General features: G+C 41.7%; 1 protein-coding gene across 1 annotated transcript in view; it reads right to left on the bottom strand.

The window, feature by feature from the left end:
- Window positions 1-15,363, bottom strand: part of eml1 (EMAP like 1) — a 196,160-nt gene that overhangs the window by 166,964 nt on the left and 13,833 nt on the right. The window lies entirely within an intron of this gene.

Genomic DNA, 15,363 nt, shown 5'->3' with positions numbered 1-15,363 from the left:
AGACTTCCAGAAGGCATTCGACAAGGTGCCACATAAAAGATTATTACTTAAGATAAAAAATCACGGGATTGGGGGTAATATTCTGGCATGGGTGGAGGATTGGTTATCCAACAGGAAGCAGAGAGTTGGGATAAATGGTTCATTTTCGGACTGGCAACCAGTAACCAGTGGTGTTCCACAGGGGTCGGTGCTGGGTCCCCAACTCTTTACAATCTATATTAACGATTTGGAGGAGGGGACCGAGTGCAACATATCAAAATTTGCAGATGATACAAAGATGGGAGGGAAAGTAGAGAGTGAGGAGGACATAAAAAACCTGCAAGGGGATATAGACAGGCTGGGTGAGTGGGCGGAGATTTGGCAGATGCAATATAATATTGGAAAATGTGAGGTTATGCACTTTGGCAGGAAAAATCAGAGAGCAAGTTATTTTCTTAATGGCGAGAGACTGGAAAGTACTGCAGTACAAAGGGATCTGGGGGTCCTCGTGCAAGAAAATCAAAAAGTTGGTATGCAGGTGCAGCAGGTGATCAAGAAAGCCAACGGAATGTTGGCTTTTATTGCTAGGGGGATAGAATATAAAAACAAGGAGGTATTGCTGCAGTTATATAAGGTATTGGTGAGACCGCACCTGGAATACTGCATACAGTTTTGGTCTCCATACTTAAGAAAAGACATACTTGCTCTCGAGGCAGTACAAAGAAGGTTCACTCGGTTAATCCCGGGGATGAGGGGGCGGACATATGAGGAGAGGTTGAGTAGATTGGGACTCTACTCATTGGAGTTCAGAAGAATGAGAGGCGATCTTATTGAAACATATAAGATTGTGAAGGGTCTTGATCGGGTGGATGCAGTAAGGATGTTCCCAAAGATGGGTGAAACTAGAACGAGGGGGCATAATCTTAGAATAAGGGGCTGCTCTTTCAAAACTGAGATGAGGAGAAACTTCTTCACTCAGAGGGTGGTAGGTCTGTGGAATTTGCTGCCCCAGGAAGCTGTGGAAGCTACATCATTAGATAAATTTAAAACAGAAATAGACAGTTTCCTAGAAGTAAAGGGAATTAGGGGTTATGGGGAGCGGGCAGGAAATTGGACATGAAGCTGAGTTCGGATCGGTCAATGCCCTGTGGGTGGCGGAGAGGGCCCAGGGGCTATGTGGCCGGGTCCTGCTCCGACTTCTTGTGTTCTTTAGATTTGTGGTTGGGATCAGATCAGCCATGATCTTATTGAATGGCGGAGCAGGCTCGAGGGGCCGATTGGCCTACTCCTGCTCCAATTTCTTATGTTCTTATGTTCTTATGTTCTTATTCCCCAGTCTGTTAATATACATATTTGAACATCAAACAGACAGTTCTAGTCTTCCAATCAACTTTTGACTTAACACGCAAACACAAAGACAATCCACTGAGGCCAGAGAACTCCCATTGGCACAATCTGATTGTGCAGGGAGTTATTTGTATTAAACACTTTTGCAACCAAAACGTCACCAGATATACACCTGACTGAAACCAAATTTTAAATCACATTTATCTTATCTACAGTAATAAAATATTTTATAGAAATGCCCCATTTTATTCTTTTCACTGCTGGTGGTAGAGTAATGTGCCCAGTTGTAGTCATTGAAACATCAGGAAGACATTCAAGCTGTGGAAATGGTGCAGGATATGGCTAGGAGACTGATCTCTAGTATCAGAGGACTGAATTATAAGGAATGATTTTTAAATCATGAAAGGAGATGACTAAGGGAGGACCTCAGAAAGGTATAAGATAGTAAATAGCCCTGAAAAGGTAAATATGGAACATTACTTTAAGTTAAACCATGACAAGAGGAGAAAGGGGCACAAATTCAAACTTGCAAATTTAGAACCGATGACAAGAAATCCTTCTTTATCAAAGAGTAATCAAAACTTGGAATGGACCAGTGGAGACAATAGTCTTGGAATCATTTAAGGAACATTTAGATGTTGTGATGGGTCAAATGTAAGTTTTGCTGAATGGGTGGACAAAATCACCTTTCTCATCCAAATACAATGCATGTTGTCATCTTGATCTTACCGACATAACAACAGTGACTACACTTTAGAAGCAATTCGTTGACTGTGAAGTGCTTTGGGAAGTCTTGAAAGACATGTAAGGCATTATAGGGTAGGAGACTCCCCTAACATATATGATTTAAACCAAAGTATATTGTAACACAATTGAAACTGTAGTGATGTTAGGTTTATTCACTGCCTCCTACAGGGGAATAATATGCCCTGTATGTATCAGATATGATATGATTTATCATATTGGATGCAGTAACAACAGGTCTAACCCCTTGAAAAAACCATGTGCCACAGCAGATGGGTACGATGAAAATACAGTGCACAGACATTGCAGAAAAATGACTTAAGGACATATAAAAGTAATAACATTTAGTACACAATATCACTTTCCTCTGGGAAGCATTCAAAATGAATGATTATGAAATGAGATCCAGACAAAGGTCAGTCAAATCCTTCAAACTATCGACTCTGCAACCACTTAGTGGAAATTTGGATCTGCCCAGTTAAAAGCTGCAGCTACACAGAAGGGTGGACAGAAAATATTTCTAAAATGCATTTGTACATCAACATATGTAAAAAGTAACAATAGTCAGGAACTGGAAATAAAAAGGAATTTCAGGAAAAATAACTGGGAAAATTGGGGAATGTAAACAAGAGTTAATTGTATGTCAAATCTACTGCATTACTGCAGGGAACAAATCAATGTTAAATACCCTGTCCCTTTGATGCAAATCCTTTACATGAAAGCTGCTTTTTCAGGTAAAGAAAGGATCTAATTTCTTGTGATTGTGTTAGCCAAGGAATAATTGCTGGTAGAAACAGGGCTCCATTGCACAGCCAAACCAACAAGCCTGTGTCTTGTAGATATTTTTCATCAGTTAAGTCAAGTTACTTCATGTGGACGCTTTGTCACATTTTGATCCTGTCAGCTTTGTAACTGTGATTAATACACAACCATTCTCAAGGGACCAGGTTAAACCTTGCACATATGGGTCTTCTTCATTTGGGTTTAATCTTATTGAAGCTTTAATTAGCCAAACTGATAATGCCAACAATTGTTATCTTGTATAGACTATTATAAGAGTGACAGATGGAAATACTCCATTAAGTCTGTATTAAATGTGGCTGGCTGGGGTACCGTTAACATACAAGGCCAGCAAATTCAATTCTTTTATGTTAGTCATTGTTATGAAATTCTACTTTAATGTTGAGTGCTATACCATATGCTGCAATGGATTTTAAAAAAAATCTTTGCCTGTATCCTCCACAATTGCAGACTGGCAAGATAACACCACAGTATTATGAACAGACTGAGCAACCTCAGGTAAAAAGTAGTGCCAGCCATTAAGGTATACTGCTAGCAGGATGGAAAATTCATTCAAAAAGCTACAATACTGAATTTAACATTGCCACAAGTGCTAGAAAATCACTTCACTACAATGTATTTGACATCTTTTTAACACTTAACAGATGTGGCTGAAAATACAATTTTGTTTTAACCGTGACAGGCTCCCCCTCTACAAAATACTGATTTGTATGTAAGCAAGTGTGGGATTACGAGGCCAAATAGTCTTTTTCTGTTTCCAAAAATTCTTGTATGTCTGTAGTTATATGTGTGCTTGTTTATGAACCTGTTGTCATAATGAGTAAAGTTGGTTGGGTCTGACTCTTTGAATTCGGAGTTTAGAAGAACATGGTCATCATTGAGAAATCTTTGGCAATTTTTTTCAGGGTTAGAGTCATCACGGGCAGGATTTTAAAAGGGAAAAGCAGGTGGGTTAAAGGCCGGGGGGGGGGGCGGGGGGCAGGAATCAAAATTGCTGTTTTTGGGAGCGGGCAGACATCCCCGCTGGAACCCACACATTTTTGAATGAGACTCAGGCAAATCTGTGTGTGTGCACACATCAATCACCAGGAAGTCCCGCCCCCACTTAAATCCGGCGGGCTGATAATTAAAGGGGCAAATGTACCTCATTGAGGTACTTAAGGTAGTTTATTTTTTATGTATTGGACACTTAAGAAGATTTTAACGTTGCCTGGGCAGCTTTCCCACGGCTTCCGATTCACGCCTGGTTTGGGCCGGATCAATGAAAAATAGACTAAATAAATTAAATAAAATTACATTTCCCATTATAAAAAAAATAAATAAACATACCTTAAAAACGATGTTGCCTGGACCCAACCCCCACCCCCTGATCTCCGATGTCCGATGACTCCACTCTGATCCCAATGCCCGATGTCTCCACTCTGATCCCAATGCCCGATGTCTCCACTCTGATCGCAATGCCCGATGACTCCACTCTGATCCCAATGCCCGATGTCTCCACTCTGATCCCAATGCCCGATGTCTCCACTCTGATCCCAATGCCCGATGTCTCCACTCTGATCCCAATGCCCGATGTCTCCACTCTGATCCCAATGCCCGATGTCTCCACTCTGATCCCAATGCCCGATGACTCCACTCTGATCCCAATGCCCGATGTCTCCACTCTGATCCCAATGCCCGATGTCTCCACTCTGATCGCAATGCCCGATGTCTCCACTCTGATCCCAATGCCCGATGTCTCCACTCTGATCGCAATGCCCGATGACTCCACTCTGATCCCAATGCCCGATGTCTCCACTCTGATCCCAATGCCCGATGTCTCCACTCTGATCCCAATGCCCGATGTCTCCACTCTGATCCCAATGCCCGATGACTCCACTCTGATCCCAATGCCCGATGTCTCCACTCTGATCCCAATGCCCGATGTCTCCACTCTGATCCCAATGCCCGATGTCTCCACTCTGATCGCAATGCCCGATGACTCCACTCTGATCCCAATGCCCGATGTCTCCACTCTGATCGCAATGCCCGATGTCTCCACTCTGATCCCAATGCCCGATGACTCCACTCTGATCCCAATGCCCGATGTCTCCACTCTGATCCCAATGCCCGATGTCTCCACTCTGATCCCAATGCCCGATGACTCCACTCTGATCCCAATGCCCGATGTCTCCACTCTGATCGCAATGTTCGATATCTCCACTCTGATCTTTGATCCACCCCCCCCACCCCCATCACGATCCTAACTGCCGATGAGGTCCCTCTCTCTCTCTCTTTCTCCTCCCCCCCACCCCCCCCACTTCTCGGATGATCAGCTCCTGTCAGCAGCCAGCCTGTCAATTAGGCTGGCTGCTGGGTGCAAAACCTGGAAGAGGCTTTGATTGGCCCACTTCCCTTCTGGGATTCGCACCCGCAAATCACACCCCCCCCATGCCGGACTCTTCCCACCAGCATATTAAAATCCTGCCCCACATGTCTGGTTTTCAAGTGGGCTGTCTGGAAATTTCTAAAATTTAAACTGGTCATTAAAAGCTTTTTTAAAAATTGAAGTACATGCGCAGACATTAATTATTTTTCTTATTAAGATTTTCATTGAAACTAGCAGATCTCTAATGACAAATAAAGAAAGAAAGGCTTGCATTTATATAGCGACGTTCATGACCTCAGGACTTCCCAAAATGTTTTACAGCCAATTAAGTACTTTTGAAGTGTAGTCACTGTTGTAATGTAGGAAATACGGCAGCCAATATGCGCACAGCAAGATTCCACAAACAGCAATGTGATAATGACTAGTTAATCTGTTTTAGTGATGTTGGTTGAGGCTTCAATATTGGCCAGGACACTAGGTATGAATGCCTCTACTCTTCTTCAAATAGTGCAATTGGAATCTTTTACATCCACTTGAGAGAGCAGACAGGACCTCGGTTTAACATCTCATCCAAAAGATGTTTAAAGATAAAAATAAAAGGATCAACTGCAAATGCTGGAAATGTGAAACGGCTTCTGATGAAGGATTATACCCAAAATATTAACCTTTCTCTTCTCTTTACTTCTCTCTGCTGTGTATTTCCAGCATTTTCTATTTTTGTTGTAGATCTTCCATGGCATTGCTCACAGTAAATTGGAGGATAATCTACTTTATAATGACAGGAATATTATAGCAAGTATGTGTTACCCTGCTGTTAAGGTAGATCTGTATTTTTGATGGCCAGTCCTTTTAGTTGCCACAAAATCGAATAGCTAGATGTAATCTGAGTTTAATTAAAACTTGGTGAGGGGAGTTTGCAGATTGGAAAGTATTCGTAAACTTTTGGCTCCAGGTCAGGAAAATACAAAATTAAATCATTGCCATTTTCCTTTTTGTTTGGACTTTTTGACACTTTAAAGAATGACTTTTGGAATGTAATAGATACTCTCAAATCATACAGACCTCTCACAGTGTTGCTCACAATAAGTGAAATAATATGCTGTTTTATGAGAACAGGCATGTTATACCATGTAATCGGCAATGTGTTATTCTGCTACTAAGGTGGATCTGTGTCCTTGTAAGGCCATAGAGTTTAATTGTTGTCACGTAAACACAGACTCAGGTTAATCATTTTGATGTGGAAACCTGATGAGATTCAAACAGGGAATTACAGGCAAGATTTGCATAGATTTGAGAAGTGACGACTTTGGAGAGGAAAGCAAGATTGGAGATGGGACGGTAATATGCAAGGGCAGCAGGATTGAGGGCGGGTGTTTTGAGGAGTGGTCGATGACCGTGATTTTGAAAGGGAGGGGGAAAGTACTCGAGGAGAAGGAACTATTTCCAATGTCAGCTAACTCGAGGGCCAGGAAGGGAAGTTGGGTGGTTAGCAATTTAATGGGAATGGGGGTCAGGGAAGCAGGAAGTGGTTCTCAAGGTCAAGATGAACTTGAAGATGGCATAAGGAGAGATACGAGAGGAACTGGAGACAGGAACTGGATTAGGCCTAGGTTAGCTGGAGTTTGGGGGGAGGTTTGGCATGGTGGGAAATGGGAAGCACCAGATGCAGCTGATCAGCTGATCTCAATCTAAGTGACAATGAAGTCCATGAGCTCCTCTCACTTGTTGGATGTAAGTGTGAGGGGGAGGAATGGAGGAGAGTGATTAAGGAGACTGTTGATAGAGGAGAAAATAAGCCAAGTGTTATCTTTGATCTCCAGGATGATCCTGGAGTAGTGGATGATTTTGGCAGAGGAGGGCAGGCCTGATAATGCATGGCATAGTCCAGCCAGATCTGGCTAAACCAGTTGTGTGTCAGATACACTCAAGTCTGCATGCCTTGGACTTGAGGGAACAAAGATGGGACCTAGTAGGGGAAATGGCCAGGATGGGAATCAGTAAAGGTTTTGCTGAGAAAAAGGACATTAAAGGTGGAGCTGAGGGAGTGGTTGAGCAAATCGACAGCTGCATCATGGCAATTGGAAGGCCAAAAGATGGATAGTTTTGAAGTTTGAAAGTACAATTGTGAGTGACTTGGGGAAGTTTTATATCCAGGGGCGAACACAGAAGGAAGTGGGGTTGGAAGAGATAGGGAACTGTGGGTGGCGAGGGATACAAGGAAGCGATCAGAGATAGCCTTGTCTGTGATCAAGACCAAGGGAGTAGAGAGGCCATTTGAGATGGCAATATCAAAGGGGTGGCTATGAATATGAGTAGGAGAATTTATATGGAAGTAGAGATTTAGGGAGGACAGGAGGGCAGTGAAATCAGAGGAGAGAGGGCAAGGTGAGTTAAGATTAAATTGAAATCACTGAGGATGTGGTCCGCTCAGTGCAGAGGCTGAGGGAGGAAAGGAGGATATCTCAGTGAGAAACTTAAGTTGGGAGTTGGGGAAGCTAGAACATGAGGATTTTAAAGAAGGCGAGAGGGGTGAAACAAGGTGATTGTGCTCAAAGGAGGAAAAGGTGCTAGAGAAGAAGGGGGAGAGACCAAGGTGTGATTTGGTGATAAGGATCACTGTGGTGATTTGGGTGAGCAAGCTTGTGGAAAGTATAGCAGGCAGGGAGGCTTCACTAAGGGGCAAAGTGTCACCAACCATGAGCCAAGTTTCAATCAAAACCACAATATCAATGCAATCCTCCACAATAAGGTCATGGATGGCAAGGGCCTTGTTCGCAAATGAATGGGCAATCTAGAGGGAAATGCAGAGAGTGGCTTTGATTGTTCATTTGCTGGCAGAGTCCAAGGGGGCAGTGGTGAGTGGGCTGAGTGGAATGGAAAGGAGGTTGGCGAGATTCGCTCTTAAGTGGGCACGTTGGGCAGGAAAGTCAGCAAGAGAGTAGGATGGGGAAGTTGAGGTTGCTGCTCAAAAGAAGGCGACAGATGCCTCAATGGGCCTTTTGGAAAATGCCGAGAGAGGCACAAAGGTAAGCTGTGGGCTTATCAGAGAGGGAGTCAAGCCTGGGGCATAGAATGTGGTGCAATGATATGCAACTGCTGTGTAAAAACAAGTTAAATTGTTCTGCAAAATGCATTGCAAAAGTTTGTGCTGGAGTCAAGAATACCTTTCCTATCTGGCTCAAAGACAGTTTTTAAATTAGGATGTCTATTCCAGGACTATGCCCTAAAACTCCTATTATAGTTCTGTAAATGTATTCAAGTGAAGTTTTCATTGTTGCTGCAGTTGCCTATAGAGCCTCGACTCTTATAAACTAATGATGAGCAACTGCTATGTTCCAGATTACTGATGTGCAAATATTTCTTAAACACAGTTTTTGTGAACCATTTGTGGATACATCTTTTACCAATCCCAACTGTTCTTTTCAAGGCTTGAATACAGTACAACTAAAGGCTTTTTCACTGGAAACACCAAAGCATGCAACATTTTCAAACAATAAGGGAAAGTTTAATCTCCCACTCTTTGGAAAATAAGGTTGGAAATTCCTCTGTTACATCCTAATAATTCATAAATGGATTTGTTATAAAGTAAGTCACAACTGGTGATTAGGAGCTACATTCTGTCTTATAGTAAATTGGTCTGTAATGCTAGGAAAATCTTTATATGTGGGAAATATAGGTCACCAGTTCTCCAGCCACATCTCCTAATCTTCATGCAAGAAAGCTTTAATGGGGAGTGCCTAGAGAGAAAGGTTGGAGGTGAATAGAAAAGGTTGACATTGTTGGTGCACTGTAGACTGCAGTGTGTAAAGAGATTGAAGAAGGCTAGCTTTGAAGTAATCACTATGCAAAGTACTCCTGGTGACTGCCTGCTATGCCCCAGGCTATGTTGAGGTGAGTGTTAATAATGTACACTGTCTGAAATCAAGCATCAAACTGTGCTTTTCAGCCTTTGTGTATTTAAAATCCAAATAGAATGTAAAATGGCAAAAATGTGTTCAAAAGTAGTTTTCAGTACTTAAAAGTACATCATAATAAATAAACTGCTTTACAAAAACCATACTGAGGCAATTAGCATATTTTTCCATAATTGAGGATTTTTGTTTAGTTTGGTCAAAAATAGGATTGCCAACTCTTGATTGGACATATTCCAGGAGGTTTTATCACATGAACTCCTGCCTCTAACCACCCACCCCCTTACTCCCATCATTGGTCACCCAAAACGTCCATCCTCGCCTTCCCACGCTAATTGGAAGTGAACAGACTCTGCATTACTCAACTAGATGATTCTTGACTGTCAGTCAAACAGACATTTTCCCCCATTCCCCTCAGTATTTTTATGTGCCCCTATGATTTTTCTCCCAGGTTGCTCGCAGCAGGAGATTAATCTTTAATTTCTGGAGAGTTCAGGACAATCCAGGAGGGTTGGCAAATCTAATCAAAAAGTTTTAAAATTCTTTTCAGCCAATTTCATATTGGTTTCAGATCAACCAACTGTTTCTACTTAAGGTGGCGAACTTTGGTTTAAGTTTATTTGATTAAAGTAAGTTTCAGTTTTTCCACATATTCTCATCATATCATTGGATGTTTAGAGAGAATCATCTTGTGTGGGATGTTAACAACGTTTGGTGATAATTGTGTGTGAACAGAGCAAGTTACACAAATGGTGCTTTCTGCATTTATGTATGCCACTTTATCACTGATGATTGCTTAAACTATCCATTGTTAAATGGGATGAAATTATGCTACTTTATCACCGTAGTAACCAGGAATAAATCATTTGGCCAAACTGCCTTAGTTTCTGCTGGTGACAAATCCTGCAAGATGGGTCGCAAACCAAAATTTACCATGAACTATACTTCCAAGGGACAAGGGTAGATTTTCAACTTGATGCCCGATTGTAAAACTAGTATCGCAGATCAGCCGCCTGTTATAGAAGCCACCCAATTTTAATTTCCACTGAAATCAACAGAAATGAAAATTGGGTGGTTTCTATGAGATGCGATCTGCGATGTCAGTTTAATGCCCACGCAGCAAGTTGAAAATCTATCTCACAGAGTGAAGGGTATTGGTTAAAAGATTTCTCAAATTCTAATAGAACATTACATGATCTCCCACAAAGCTATTCACATTACCTTAGCAATGACTGGGCTAAAATTACTGAAACATCCCTTGTCACCAGGGATATGAGTTAAGAAAATTTTCAATCTAATTCAGAATTAATGGCAGATGACCCTCTTCTTCCAACTTCTGAGGGAGGAGGAGACTCAATCAACAGACCTCCCTGATTCTGATAACTTCAACTTCAGTATATATTACATTAGGTCATTCAATGAAATGTTCTGACACATGTGATGCTCTTTTATCTTTTGATATCCATATTTCATTAAATCATGCATATGGATGACTTGTTTGGTGCCAAGTAATTTCTCAGCAAATGTTAGATGATGTTAATATTATCAGTACTCTTTAAATCAAATTTGCAGGGCTATGGGAAAAGGGCGGGGGAGTGGGACTAGCTGGATTGCTCTTGCATAGAGGCGGAGCGGACTCACCGAATGACCTCCTTCCCATGATTCTATGAAATGCATCATATAATGTAATCAAATTGTTACTTTTCAGAGAGCATGCATTGATTAAAAGAATTGTATCATAGTGAGGACAATGAAGGCCTATAGTTATGTGACTCACAAAAGATTCATATTTAGCCAAAAATTATGTGATATCTGTGAATGATTATCCGTGCAACCTGGAAAAATGTAATTCCACTGTACAGTAAGTTCCTCACTTAAAAAACAAGCAGGCCATCTATGGCTGTCGTGACATCATCGCTTAATTGTTTTTCAAAGAGAGGGAGCAGGGTAGTGCTGCATACAGAGCACACAACATTCTTTCTCCATGGTCTCAGAGCATACTTGGTTCATAAATCCTGCCAGCTCACAGGAACTGTGCACCTTTTGACCAATTTTTACAAGGCCCCAAAAGTATGATCGCAAACCATTATAAATCTTTAAATCTTCTTAGAGTTTATAAATACCGCTTATTGTACAGGACCAACTTTGTTGACATAGGGTAGTTGTGTCTACCTTTAGCATCTGATTTTTCCACATTTTTTTGGTGACTCAAGTATAATGAAGCTTTTGTACCCCAGCAGTCTGTTGGAGCAAAGGGATCGGGGTTTGTGCTTGTGATTCTTCACAATGAGTTCCTGACTTCAGATAGCTGTCACAACTATCAATGAGCAGAGATGAAGTGTGTAATTGTAAGGAGAGTGACACAGGCTGTGCCTATTTAACTCTTGGCAACCAGCTAAACAACAACATAACAGAAGCCTGCAAACAACTCAGCGACCCATGCCTACACCAGGAAATGTAAGGAATCTTACAACACCAGGTTATAGTCCAACTGTTTTATTTGAAAATCACAAGCTTTCGGAGGCTTTCTCCTTCGTCAGGTGAGTGAGTGAAAGCTTGTGATTTTTAAATAAAACAGTTGGACTATAACCTGGTGTTGTAAGATTCCTTACATTTGTCAACCCCAGTCCACCACCGGCATCTCCACATCATGGCTACACCAGGAAAGGTGAAGAAAATGATTCCACATAAAGGAGTGGAGAAGAAAATAAATAAATTGGCATACATGCCAATCTAAAAAACTAACAAAAGCTGGCCAACAGCTTCAAAAAAAGTTGACACAGACCTGAAAAACTGGCAAATCAAAATCGGCCCTGAATCTAGGCGTAGTATTTGTCAAAACAAATAGTTACACTGAAAGTGCAGTAAGGCATGTGTTTGTCATCATTTAAGCTACCCAATATTCCATCATTTTTTGTTGCAGGAAATAAACTAAAGTACACAAAATCATGGTTTGTAATAATGGCAGATTTAGAAATTTGTTATGGACTATATGAGCTCCAGGAAAGGGGGGGGTAACTCTATGGTATGCTTCCAAGAAAATTTAGATTTTTGACACTTTATTTGGTGCATTTTCTAGCATATTGGAGTCAACCAGAGCTCTGCCTTTTAAACTTAAACTAATTTATTGTGGTACAGTTAGATATTTTAAATATGAAAATAAAATAGTTGTTAAGATTTCAACCTTACTCAGACCAGTTCCTTCCACTGGGAGCTTAAGTCCCGATGCACCACATTGGTTTGTGAACTGAAATCTTTGACAGCACAAACAGTAAAGCCAACTAGCAATGCATTCCACATTGACAAGACAAAACTGGCTCAATATCATGTCACTTGAAACCCATGGCAGGCAGGGCATTACCTGGATTGATGATATGCTGGTTCAATCATTTTAAGCAGAATTTTTTTTATGTTTAAATATCTTCAGAAAAGACAAGGAGAGTCAAAAGCCAACCTTAAAAATTGAAAGAAAGGTCACTGTGAAATTTTTCTTTTTCTCTTTTAGATCCTGATCAAAACTGTAAAAAATCCATTGTTCTTTTGACTGTTTCAAAAATAGAAATTATTGCACACTGTAGCTATTGTAGGCTGTGCCTACCATTAAAGCAAAGTACAGGGAACTGAGCTTTGTCGTCTAAGGTGAAGCTGATTGACAATCTATTCTACTCTTCCTGATCATTAATATCACTCCTCACATTTCATTTTATACGTTCATGGCTTTGACATGGATCGTACGAGCTCTCTGGTTACTGCAAGGTAACAGAAACCTCCATGAGTACATAAACAAACTGAAAATGGCCTTCAAACTTATAGAACAGAGCTGTGTGTTGTTACTTACACAAACAGATCAGTGATCCAGATCACAACACACTGGAATGGAATCCTAAATATAGGAACCTCATTATAATTTCTTTTAAAATAGAATAATTAAAAATCATTACCACCTCAACCCAACTCCCTATTTTATTTCCAAACCCTAGCAGATCCACAAATACAGTGACACGAATGGTCAAAGCACTGACACTTCAGAATACCCTCTTTATCTCAATCAAGCAACTGTAACTAGCCCTGAAGAATATCCCTTCATAGCTGTGCTGTAGTCAAACTCACTAAGACAACTGTTGGGGTCAATGGCTTATCAGGAACTCTCTTCCTCTTTTGTCTCAAGCATCGGAGCCATGGATATGGCAGCTCTGTAGAGTGTTCCACGGGAAGTTTGGGTTAGTTGTCTTTTATCAGTAAACATGGACAAGGCAGGTAGACACATCATGCCTCACTTAAAACTAAAGGAGGTAGTTGAGGCCAGCTTGTTCAAGAGCATTTCTCTGAGATACCTCAAGGAAGGTCCAGCATCTGAGGAACAAACTGTGGCTGGACTTGGGCAACTCGGGTAGGTGACCATGTTTGCAGCCAAGGTTTTAATGCAACTGGAGAAACCAGGGATAGATATTCTATATGGTCGAAAAGCAAGCTAGGAAATTGAAATGGAGTACTCCAGGCACTGTTCTGTCTTTTTTATATAATTAGGGAATTAAGGGTTGGGAATTCTCCTGGAAAAAGGAATGCAAACAAGTGTTCAAACTCATACAGAGACTGATGTAGATCAATACTAACTAAAATTAAAATTCAAAGTCGTTCTTCATATCTGACAGTCTAAGTGCACTCATTATGAAACACTAGATATTTTCCACAAACTTACTCTCTGAACTCATTGCTGGTGTAGTGATCCCTTGTTACTTCGGGCAGACTGTAACTCAGTCTGAGACATGGACCTCGATTTTAACCACCACCCCGACAGGCAAGAAAGGGTCGGGCGAGGGATTAAAATTTGAAAATTCCAACTCCCAGCTCCAATCCACCACGTTCCAATCATGACGTCGACAAGGCTCCCACTTAACATTCAAAAGTCACAGCCCAATAACGTCATCGGCATAATCTTAACTTAAAGTCAGGGGGAGTCCTGCACTGTCTGCAGCCCAGCAGCAGAACCACAGCGGGAGGAGCCGACTGGCCAGCACAGGCCAAGCTAAGTCTTTAAAATTTACTTTTGTTAGAATTCCTTGAGGGCCAGAAGGATCAAGAGTGCTCCCCCCAGGCCCCGCCAGGAGTCCTTGGACCTCCTCAGTCCTGATCTCCCCCTGGTCGCAGTGGAAGCCACCTCCTCCCCCATCTCGCCTCCAGACCCCTTCTCCCCACTGACTGCCGAGAACCCTTCCCATGGCTCCCCAACTGCGACCTTCTGCTGCCAATTTCCCACTCCCGCCCACCAGCCAGATTGTGACTCTGAGCAGGTGTTGGGCAGGATTCACAGAGCATGTTAATGAGGCCTTGTTGTTAAGATCGGCAGGGCCTTCACATCCCCGGACTCTCTGGGTGCGCAGCCTGCTTTGGGGCTCATGCGCACCATTCCCGCCCCCCTTCTAAAATTGGGGCCATGGTCTTTGTTATGTCCAATAAAACATTCAAGTTGGTGCGGCAGTGTAATGGCTGCTTTTATTTCAAACTCTCTGGAACATTTTCTCTGGATATAACATTCAATATGAGAGAAGATCCTGGAGTGTAACTGTTACAGTATGCTTGCTCTCATCAGGGGCCCTCTAGTGTTCAATTATTGATATGTAAGTACAATACATAACACTTTCCCCCCATAGAATTTAACGGTGACAACCATCATGAGCCCGATTAACAGCGAAAAAAAACATTAAGTAAAAAAATCCAGCAACTACATCGTTGAATAAAATGATTAAAACAAAACATTGCACTCTACCAGTCCAAACGATTTGGAGGTTTCCTTGACCTTAAAGGATATTTTTGTGTAGATTTGACAGTGGCTGAGCTGGGACTAATAACAGGAGCAGTAGATGGTAACTTCTCAGGTTTGAATTCAATGCCGTCAGGTTTCACAACTTTCTTTGGAGACCGTCCTGGAGAATTTACACCAGAATCAGGAGCACGAACAATGTCCTGGGAGGTGACAGCTTTGTTACACATGTGAACAGCCAAAACACCTGAAGCTTTCTGAAGAGTTGTAACAGCATCATGTGGAATAGGCGTTGGTGGTAAGTCACATACAACTCTATCATTTGGTACATCAAAGGCAATAAATCGATCCTTTTCTCATAACTAACCTTTACAGCACTTCCACAGCAAAGCATCCATTGAAATTAAAAATGTAACAGCTCCAATCTACTGTTCAATAACGTTATCACTCTA

Source organism: Heptranchias perlo, chromosome 10, assembly GCF_035084215.1.
Source record: "Heptranchias perlo isolate sHepPer1 chromosome 10, sHepPer1.hap1, whole genome shotgun sequence".
Lineage (NCBI taxonomy): Eukaryota > Metazoa > Chordata > Chondrichthyes > Hexanchiformes > Hexanchidae > Heptranchias > Heptranchias perlo.
Note: the sequence above shows the minus strand (reverse complement) of the source record. Positions and strands in the feature narration are given on the sequence as shown.